Source organism: Coenobita brevimanus, chromosome 48 (genome assembly GCF_032717465.1).
Source record: "Coenobita brevimanus isolate Jiangsu-jjx chromosome 48, ASM3271746v2, whole genome shotgun sequence".
NCBI classification, from domain to species: Eukaryota; Metazoa; Arthropoda; class Malacostraca; order Decapoda; family Coenobitidae; genus Coenobita; species Coenobita brevimanus.
This window is the reverse complement of record NC_137001.1, coordinates 4126566-4137517: the sequence shown is the minus strand read 5'-3', so window position 1 is coordinate 4137517 and position 10952 is coordinate 4126566. Positions and strand designations below refer to the sequence as shown.

The window sequence follows — 10952 nt, the reverse complement described above, 5'->3', positions numbered from 1 at the left end:
TACCACATGGCAGCACATCGCACGACTCCGTCCTTGTCCTTGTCCTCGTATCGAAATCTGGTTCCACATCACGTTGGGGCTGGGCATAGGATGTTGCACGTGGTTTCTTGGCCGGCTGCCCTTCTCTAGCAGCACGGTAAGTCACGTACTGCCGCTTCCTGGGAGACGGGACTTCTTCATCACTGCTGGTGGTTTCTTCCTCCTCTGGCTGCACATAATCTTTATCCACAACCTCGTCGTCCAGTGGGGAATCACTGTCGCCTGTAAAGGCGTCCAGGGCAGCTTGAATTTCGCCCTCTGAGAGACCTCTCTTAGCCATGTCTGAGCATGACCGTTGCTACCAGGTGAGTGGACGAGCGGCAGGTTAGCGCGGGTCGCGTAGGGTCGCCAAGTGTCCCCGCCTGGTGGCAGGTAGGGGAAGGTCATGTGAGGATACGTACCGCAAATCAAGCGCAAAATTTGAAAATTGTCGAAATTATGCACTTTGCAATTGCACGACGTACTGGTACGTCGCCGGGACTGGCAAATGCAAATCGTTGCAACGTACCCATACGTCGACGGGACGGGGCGGGTTAATGTGCTTTTCTGTTGACAAACTATCTTGGACCAGCACTCCCAAATCTTTCTCTTCTCTCATTTTTGTGATTAATTCATTACCCAACGAATAATTCTGTGATGGCCTCCTGGTACTTTTACCCATTTCCAGTATTTTACATTTCTTTACATTAAATTTCATTTCCCACGTCCGGCTTCAATCATGTATCCTATCCAGATCCTCCTGCAGCATTTTACAATCCTCCTCAACCTCTACCTTTCTCAAGATCTTTACATCATCAGCAAACAGACTTGCATAACTGTTCACTCCATCTACCATACCATTTACGTAAATCAGGAACATTACTGGCGCCAACACCGAGCTTTGAGGGACTCCACTTGTTACTTCCCTCCATGCAGACATCCTGTCCTTTATTACTGTCCTCATTTGTCTGTCTCTCAAAAAGTCTCTCATCCATTCCAGGAGTTTCCCCTTCAGTCCTCCTATATATTCTAGTTTCCACATTAGTCTCTTATGAGGTACCTTGTCAAAGGCCTTCTCTAAGTCTAAGTACACACAATCCACCCAACCATCTCTCTCCTGTACCACATCAATCGCTCTTGAGTAAAAGCTCAACAAGTTGGAAACACATGACCTTCCACTTCTGAATCCAAACTGACATTCAGTTAGAATATTCATCTCTTCTAGAAATTTTATCCATCTGTCTTTCAGGATTCTCTCACACAATTTTGCGACCATGCTGGTTAGAGACACTGGTCTATAATTCAGGGGTTCTTCCCTGTTTCCTCCCTTATAAATTGGTACCACATTTGCCCTCTTCCATTCTTGTGGCACTTTCCTCTGTTCCAGAGAACACACGATTAAACTGTGAATTTTATCTGCCAGTTGTTCTCTGCATTCCTTCAGTACCCAGTTAGAAATTCCATCAGGTCCTGGGGCTTTCCTTACATCTTGAGTTTCCAGTAATTTATACACTTCCTGTACCTCCACTTTTATATCTTTTATCACCGGTACATTTCTAATCACTCACTCCCTTTCCAAAAACTCTTTTTCATTAGTGAAAACCGGTTGGAAACATTTGTTCATTATTTCTGCTTGTACTGCTGCATCTTTATAGACCTCTCCTACTTTCAGTTTGGTGATTCCTTCCTTTTGTTTCAGTTTGTCATTAACAAATCTATAAAACAGTTTGAGTTCATCCTTGCATTTGTCTGTCATACCTTTTTCAAAATTCCTTTCTGGTTCTCTACGTATTCTTGTGTATTCATTTCTAATTCTTTTATATTCTTCCTTTGTTCTGTTGTTACCTCTCTTTCTCCAGTTGTTCCACGCCTTATCTCTCTCTTTTTTTGCTGTCATACACCTTCTATTAAACCACTTCTTTTTCCTGTTTTCTTTCCCTCTTACTCTTGGTACAAATTTTTCCACTCCCAAATTATAGAGGTCTAGAAAGATATCCCACTTCCTCTGTATCTCTCTTGTTTCTCTGAATTTTCTCCAATCCACGTCCTCAAAAAATTTTCTCAGTCCTGTAAAATTTACTTTCCCAAAGTTGTCTCTTCTCTGTCTATGAAGCTCGTCTCTTGGCTCGACGTTCCCTATTGTCATCTGGAACTCAGTGACCACATGATCACTTTTTCCTATAGGACAGAAATATTTCAATGATTCTGTTACATCGGGTTCTTTGGTAAACAGTAAATCTAACCTTGCTGGTGTGTCCTCACCTCGGAACCGTGTCCCTTCTTTGACCCATTGCGTCATCACATTATTCAACGGCCATGCCACGTTGAGTACACTGCTTCCCGTTCGATCAGCGAAGTTAAGCAACGTTGGGTCTGGTTAGTACTTGGATGGGTGACCGCCAGGGAACACCAGATGCTGTTGGCATCCCTACGTGTCAAGTGGGGTTGGTGGAGGATTAGTGCCCCTCCCTGTAAAACAATTAACTCTAAGCCCTTGACCACCCCGTTTGGGATACATGGCGTCTGGCAATGGATGGATGGATATTTAATAACATAGTGCCCCACGAATCCTCGCTGCCTCCTGAGTCCCATTCCTCCCAGTTCACCTCTTTACAGTTAAAGTCACCAAAATTATATTGTTGCTTTTCTCAATTATTTTTTGTAAATGACTGGCCATATCTGACAACATCTCTTGGTATTCGTCATCATTCCATGCTCTCGTCTTAGGGGGAACATACACTACCGCCATATCTCCATTGACATTCTCTCCAGTTTCTAATTTCAAATATATCACTTCAGCCCTGCCTTCTCCCATTTCCACGGTATCTACATTTATGCTGTTCTTCACAGCTATCATCACTCCTCCTCCCGTTTTTTCTTTTCTGTCTCTTCTCCACAGTTTATATATACCGTCTCCCAAATGAACATCAGTATCTTCTCTTAATTTAGTCTCTACAAAGCACATGACATCAGGTTCATGTTCTTTCAAGAAATCGTTAATTTCAAGACGTGCCGATATTAAACCATCAACATTAGTATATATCACCTTCAAATTATTTTTGATGTTTTTTATACCTCTTCTCTCGTTCTCTCCGTCGGTACCACTTCCTCAATTTCTGATCTTTCATAGCCATCCCCCTTAGTTTCCTTCACTTCTATTTTCTCACATACCACTTCCTTACTCTCATATCCATCACTCTCCCAAAAAAAGTATTACATTCTTCCTCTGTCCTCTTATCATTTTTTTCCTTTACTTGTTCCTTCAGTGATTTTAGAACTTCTCTTTCTTCTTCATTCAAGTCTTTTCTTATTATTATATTTTCCATCCCTGCCTCTTTGCTTAATTTCCAGGTCAGTTTAATTATATCATTTACTACACTTTCTGATGTAAACTTGACTCTCATTGGTCTTGTTTCCTTTTTCTTATAAGCCCCTATCCTCCTTACTTCCTCAATTTCTTTTACCCATTTGTCTCCTTCGGGGTCAATCTTGCCTAATATGCCTCTCACCAGGTTCGTGTCTCTCTCGAGTCTCACGAACCTAACCTTTTCTTCCTCTTCCCTGTTTCCAAATATTACCACACATCTGTTCCTTTCTACAGTTTCTCTCACTATTTTCTCTTTTTTCTTCAGTATTTTCACTACATTTTCTTCCATTTTTTCTTGTTCATTTCCCTTTCTTCCTGGATGATTTCTTTTAAGCTGACCACTTCTTTCTGTTCTTCTTCTATGTGTGCCCATTTTGCCTGATGCTCTTCTAATACAGTACTCACCTTCTCCATTTTATTAGTACTCTCTTCTAGTTTCCTTCTCAATTCGACATTTTCACGCTTCAAATTTCTAATCTCCTCATTCGCTGTCTCATTGGACTGGATCAGACTCTGTATAGTAGTCTCCGTATTTTCAGACACATCCTTTATCACTAGATTCTCTACTTTCTTTTCAAGTTCACTAATCCTCATAATCAATGTTTTAACCAGATCCATGACATTGGTATTTCTATCAAATCCTGGAAATTCGAGTCCCTCAATGTTTACATTTTCGGCCATGTTTGAGATTGGTTAAAGTACCATAACAGCTGTTACTGAAAAATACTACAAACATTCATGTATACTCTAGCTAAAAATTTTTTACATTTTTGGTAGTCTATTAACTTTCATTATTTTAAATTTAAAACAAGACCTTAGGAGACAGGACAGACAAAATTCCTGAAAACTACTTAAGGTTCGCAGCGATGGCTGGGACGTCTGCTCGCTGTGGCTGTTCGCTCGTTTGTGTTGTGGGCATGTGTTGGCGTAGGTAGGAAATAGGGAGTGCATATGTACTGCATGTTACATCACACGCACAACATGTAAAAAGATGTGTACAGGTATGTTGTTGAACTGGGAATATATTTATCGCAGGGTAATATTAATGGTATGGGCAATGATGGAGATACTGGTAATGCTAGTGTCTTCAGAACATATTAGTACTGTAATTATTATTGTTTATTATTATTACTGTTATTATTATTATTTTTATTATTATTATTAGTATTATTATTACCACTACTATTGCTATTGATACTATTACTATTATCATTAATGTTAAAAATTATCATTATTATTATTGTCACTTATTATACTACTAATTTTAATTATACTACTAATTAAAATTTCCTACCATTCAGTATTTAAGATTTCATATGCTGTTATCACTTAAGGTTACTGCTGTAGGCAAAGCACTGACATTATTAGTTATTATTGCTGTTAATATTTCTCTATTATTACTATTATTATTGCTATTACTCTTATAAGTTATGTACACTTTTATTATTTCTTATATTGATATCAGTACAGATTTCCATATTTGAATTAAGTATAACCTTTTTTCTTCCATGTCCATTCAAATCCATGAGGACAAACAAAATATGAAAACATCATCAGGTCCATAAAAGAGTATTGACTCAATGGACCGTGGCTTGCAAATTGTATATGTGTATACTGTACTTTTATATTATGTTAAGCTAAATAAATGTATCAAGTATCAAATATTAAACCATCTACATTACCATATGCCACTTTCAATCTTTTTACACTGTTTTTTATTCTTGCCTCCTCTCTCCCTCTCTCCTTCAGTACCACTTCCTCAATTTTTGATCCATAACTCTCCAATACAACTTTGTTTTCTCTTCCTCCGTTTTCTGGTCATTTTTTTTTTCCTTTGCTTCCTTAATATATTCCTTTATTTTAGCTCTCTCTTCCTCATTTGCATCTCTCCTTATCCAGATATTTTTTAATCCTTCCGTATCTGCTAATTTCCAAGTCTTGTCTGTTTATTTCATTTACTGTGACCTGAGATTGAAATTTTACTCTGAGTGGCCTTGCCCCTCCCTCCACATATTTCCAGCCAAACACTTCTTTGATCTCTTGGGCTTCGTCCTTTCCTTCCATAACTATTGACACTATTTCTTTCACCCTTCATAGTTCTTCCCTTTCTCTTTCTGACCTCACTGACATTGGTTTTCCTTTCAAACCCAAGATAATCATGCATTTTTTCCTGTCTGCTGCATCTCTGACATGTGATTCTGTACTTTTTAGTACCTTCACCACTTCCTTCTCCACCTTTTCCTGGTTTCCCTTTTTTGGTTGTTCTGAAATCTCCTTAAGACTTATTTTATCATCCTGCTGAGTTATTTTCCACCCCTTATGGTGTTCTCGGATTTCTTTGGTATGTTCCTCGTGCATCTTATTTTTAGATTCATACTCGTCAAGTTTACATTTCATCTTGTCCCTTTCCTCCTCCAGCCTCTTATTTTCCCATTTCAGTTGTTTTATTTCACTTGTGACGGTTTCATTACCAGCTTTTAATTCAGACACCCTTCTCTCCTGGTCAACATTGCACGAGCAGACACTCTCTAACTTACTTCTCATCTCTTTCATCTTCCTCTCCTGTTCCGAGGTTTGCTCTTGTAATTCACTAATTATTGCCCATACCTGTTTTAATTCCTGGGCATTCATCTCACCCATTTTCCCCATGTCTGTTACTCTTGTTTGGTTCAGTTTGTTGTTTCCGTTGCTTTGATCATCACTGGAGAATCCCGTGACCTCAGTATCACTGGATGTAAAGAATGAACTGCTTCTCTCTGCCATTATGCAGTTGTACAAAGTTTAAGACCATCACTGTGTTTTACTCATATTTGACCAACACCTCCAGCTTATTTACACTCAAATAAGACTGGACAACCAATCACACATTTAATTCGAATATTCACAATAGGCATGCTTCCTTTTCGTCTCCGATTTTCCGATATTTTCCCAGGATCTGTACAAACTTCTGCCTCTTACGACATCCTGTGTGTGTGTGTGTGTGTGTGTGTGTGTGTGTGTGTATTTACCTATTTGTATTTACCTAATTGTGATATACAGGAAATGAGCTACGCTCGTGGAGTCCCATCTCCGTTTCTCAGTAAGTCATATTTAGCTTTAAACTCGTTTAAGTTTTTAGACTGGACGATCTCTTTGTCCAGGCTATTCCACAGGTCTATACATCTTTAAGGAAAACTATATTTCTTGATATCCTTCAAGCAGCTTGGTTTCTTCAGTTTCATTCCGTGTCCTCTTGTTACTCTATTATCCCATAAAAATAGATCTTCTTTGTCAATTTTATCTACTCCCGTCATGGTCCTGAACACTGCAATCATGTCGCCTCTCCTTCTCCTTTTTTCTAAGGAAGGCAAATCCAGCTTTTCCAGCCTCTCTTTGTACGACAGATCTGATAGACTGGGGATCATTTTGGTTGCTGTTCTTTGTATTCTCTTAATCTTGTTCATATCTTTCTTTTTGTGTGGGGACTACACTACTTCTGCATATTCTAACCTGGGGCGAATCATGGCCACTATCAACTTTTTCATCATCTCATCCATATAACGAAAAGCTACTCTTATATTAGTCAGGAGTTTATACGTCTCTCTATCTGTCTTGTTAATGTGTTTTCAGGTGACAAACTGTCCTGGACCAACACACTCAAATCTTTCTCTTCTCTCACTTTTGTGATTGGTTCATTACCCATCAAATAATTCAATGATGGCCTCTTGGTACTTTTACCCATTTCCAATACTTTACATTTCTTTGCATTAAATTTCATTTCCCACATCCGGCTCCATTCGTGTATCCTATCCAGATCCTCCTGCAGCATTTTACAATCCTCTGCAAGCTCTACCTTTCTCAAGATCCTTGCATCATCAGCAAACAGACTTGCATAACTGTTCACTCCATCTACCATATCATTTACGTAAATCAGGAACATTACTGGCGCCAACACCGAGCCTTGAGGGACTCCACTTGTTACTTCCCTCCATCCAGACTTCCTAACCTTTATTACTGTCCTCATTTGTCTGTCTCTCAAAAAGTCTCTCATCCATTCCAGGAGGTTCCCCTTCAGTCCTCCTATATGCTCTAGTTTCCACATTAGTCTCTTATGGGGTACCTTGTCAAAGGCCTTCTATAAATCTAAGTACACACAATCCACCCAACCATCTCTCTCCTGTACCACGTCAATCGCTCTTGAGTAAAAGCTCAACAAGTTGGAAACACATGACCTTCCACTTCTGAATCCAAACCGACATTCAGTCAGAATATTCATCTCTTCTAGATATTTTATCCATCTATCTTTCAGAATTCTTTCGCACAATTTTGCGACCATGCTGGTTAGGGACACTGGTCTATAATTCATGGGTTCTTCCTTGTTTCCTCCCTTATAAATTGGTACCACATTTGCCCTCTTCCATTCTTGTGGCACTTTCCCCTCTTCCAGAGAACACACAATTTAACTGTGAATCTTATCTGCTAGTTGGTCTTTGCATTCCTTCAGTACCCAATTTGAGATTCCATGTGGTCCTGGGGCTTTCCTTACATCTTGAGTTTCTATTAATTTATACACTTCCTGTACTTCCACTTTTATAGCTTTTATCACTACATTTCTAGTTACTCCTTCCCCATCCTTTTCATTAGTGAAAACTGACTGGAAACGTTTGTTCATTATTTCTGTTTGCATTGCTGCATCTTTATAGATCTCTCCTTCTACTTTCAGTTTGGTGATTCCTTCCTTTTCTTTCAGTGTGTGTGTGTGTGTGTGTGTGTGTATTTACCTAATTGTATTTACCTAATTGTGATATACAGGAAATGAGCTACGCTCGTGGGGTCTCATCTCAGTTTCTCAATAAGTCATATTTAGCTTTAAACTCGTTTAAGTTTTGAGACTGGACGATCTCTTTGTCCAGGCTATTCCACAGGTCTATACATCTTTAAGGAAAACTATATTTTTTGATATCCTTCAAGCAGCTTGGTTTCTTCAGTTTCATTCCGTGTCCTCTTGTTACTCTATTATCCCATAAAAATAGATCTTCTTTGTCAATTTTATCTACTCCCACCATGGTCCTGAACACTGCAATCATGTCGCCTGTCTTTATCCTTTCTTCTAAGGAAGGCAAATCCAGCTTTTCCAGCCTCTCTCTGTACGACAGATCTACGAGACTGGGGACCATTTTGGTTGCTGTTCTTTGTATTCTCTCAATCTTATTTATATCTTTCTTTTTGTGAGGGGACTACACTACTGCTGCATATTCTAACCTGGGGCAAATCATGGCCACTATCAATTTTTTCATCATCTCCTCATCCATATAATGAAAGACTACTCTTATACAGTAAACTTGCCCAGAACACGTTCTCGCCGAACGCGCTCGCAATTATACACGATTAGTGCTGGGATATGTATAAGATAACGTAAGATTAAAGAACCATTACGAAAACTATATATTTATGCAAGAGAGGCCTTTGATAGGCCAAATCCTCGAACATGAGCTCAGCACGCATGGTTTGTTTTGATCACGTGATTTGATTCGCTGTACTGCTTTTCCTCAGAGCTGTATTTGGAAGTTAAATATTTACAGTACTGTTCTGGTAAGTTTATGTGCAAGTTAAAGTATTGTTAAATAACGTTCAAGCAAGAAATTTAGTCTTATAACCAGTTTTCTGATAGGCGTCAGAATATTACCTTTTTTATTTGTTTATTAAATATTTGCTGTACTGCTTTTCCACAGTACTGTATTTGTAAGTTAAATATTTACTATTCTGGTATGCACTTGTAAGTTAAAGCATTTAAAGAAAGTTAAAGCATTAAATAAAGCCTTGTAACCAGTTATAGGTTACACACGATCGGTAGGTTCCAAGACAATTCGCCATCATGTCAATTCCCCGTCAAAACATAAACGATTCCCTGTCAGGACAATTCGCACCCTGTATGATTCCCCGACATTCTATAAATATATTAATTAATCAATACTTTTATAAATCTCTATCTATCTATCTATTGCCAGACGCCTCAATCCCGTTTGGGGTGGCCACAAACAAATCGCCTCCAAGTCGCCCTGTCCCCCGCCATTTCACTGCCCTGCTCTCAACTCACACCCCCCTCTCTCATATACCTCTCCACCCCATCCCTCCATCTCATCCTCGGCCTCCCCCTCCCTCTTCCCCCCTCCACCTCACTCACATACACTCTCTTCGTCAGTCTTTCACCCTCCATCCTCTCCACTTGGCCAAACCACCTCAGTGTGTTCCTCATAACGCTCCCTATGACATCCACATCAACACCACAACGTTCCTTTATATCCTCATTCGTCAGCCTATCTCTCCATGTGACTCCACAGGCTCCTCTTAAATAACTCATTTCCACTGGTCTCACTCTTGACTTGTGTCCTTCCAACAACGTCCAAGCTTCACTTCCGTATGTTAGAGTTGGTATCACAATACTGTCATGTAGTAACTTTTTCACTTCCATGCTCACTTCCCTGTTTCTTATCACTGCTTTCAAAGAACCAGCAACTTTCCCTGCTGTACCCTTTCAAGCACTTCACCCTCCAAACCTCCATCCTTACTCATCACACTACCCAAGTACTTAAACGTACTCACATTTTCCAATTTCTCACCATCCAACCTCGCTGTGCATTCACTGACTTCACCTCTCTCAAAGACCATCACTTTACTCTTCCCTACATTCACCTTCAGATTCCGTTTCTTACACACTCTCCCAAACTCATCCACAAAGCCTTGCAGCTCCCCTTCGTCTTCACTCAACAACACAGTATCATCTGCAAACAACAGTACAGGGAGTTTCCAAACACTATCCTCTCTCACCAGGGCCACTCCAACATCCACTACCCTACCTTGTACCTCTTTTATTACCCCATCCATGTACAGATTGAACAACCATGGAGACATGACACATCCCTGTTTCAACCCAACTTTCAAAGAGAAAAATTCACTTAGTTCACCATCCACACGCACTGCAGCCTTCGCACCATCGTACATACTGTTCACAGCATTCAACAACTTCCCATCTACTCCATATATTCTTAACACTTTCCACAATCCTTGTCTATCCACCCTGTCATATGCTTTCTCCAAATCCATGAAAGCCACATACAACTTCTTTCCCTTCTCTAGAAACTATTCCACTAAAGATCTAAGAATGAATATCTGATCTACACAACCTCTTCCTTTCCTAAAGCCTCCCTGTTCTTCTCCAGCTAATTTCTCTGTTCTTTCTCTAACTCTGTCTATAAGTATCCTACCATACACTTTTCCTATTATACTTAGAAGACAAATGCCCCTATGATTACCACACACTTCTTTTTCCCCTTTTCCTTTGTACAAGGGAATAATTATACCTGACTTCCAATCCTTCGGGACTACCTTCCTCCCAGGCTAATCTGCACATCTTCCACATCCATTCTACTAATATCTCTCCCCCATGCTTGAGCATTTCACCACACACTCCACGAGCTGTGGAACAAAAGAAGAAGGCATATGGTGAATGGTTGGCGAGTAGAGGTAGGGGAGAAGATGAGAGAGAGAAGAGAGAGGTATATGTGAGCAGGAGAAGGGAGGTTAAGAG

At 39.9% G+C, this 10952-nt stretch overlaps 1 non-coding gene across 1 annotated transcript; it reads left to right on the top strand.

The window, feature by feature from the left end:
• The first annotated feature begins 2324 nt into the window (after positions 1-2324).
• LOC145399366 (5S ribosomal RNA) lies at positions 2325-2443 on the top strand. Its single transcript, XR_013897281.1, has one exon. It is a non-coding gene; the product is annotated as a 5S ribosomal RNA (ribosomal RNA).
• Positions 2444-10952: the final 8509 nt, after the last annotated feature.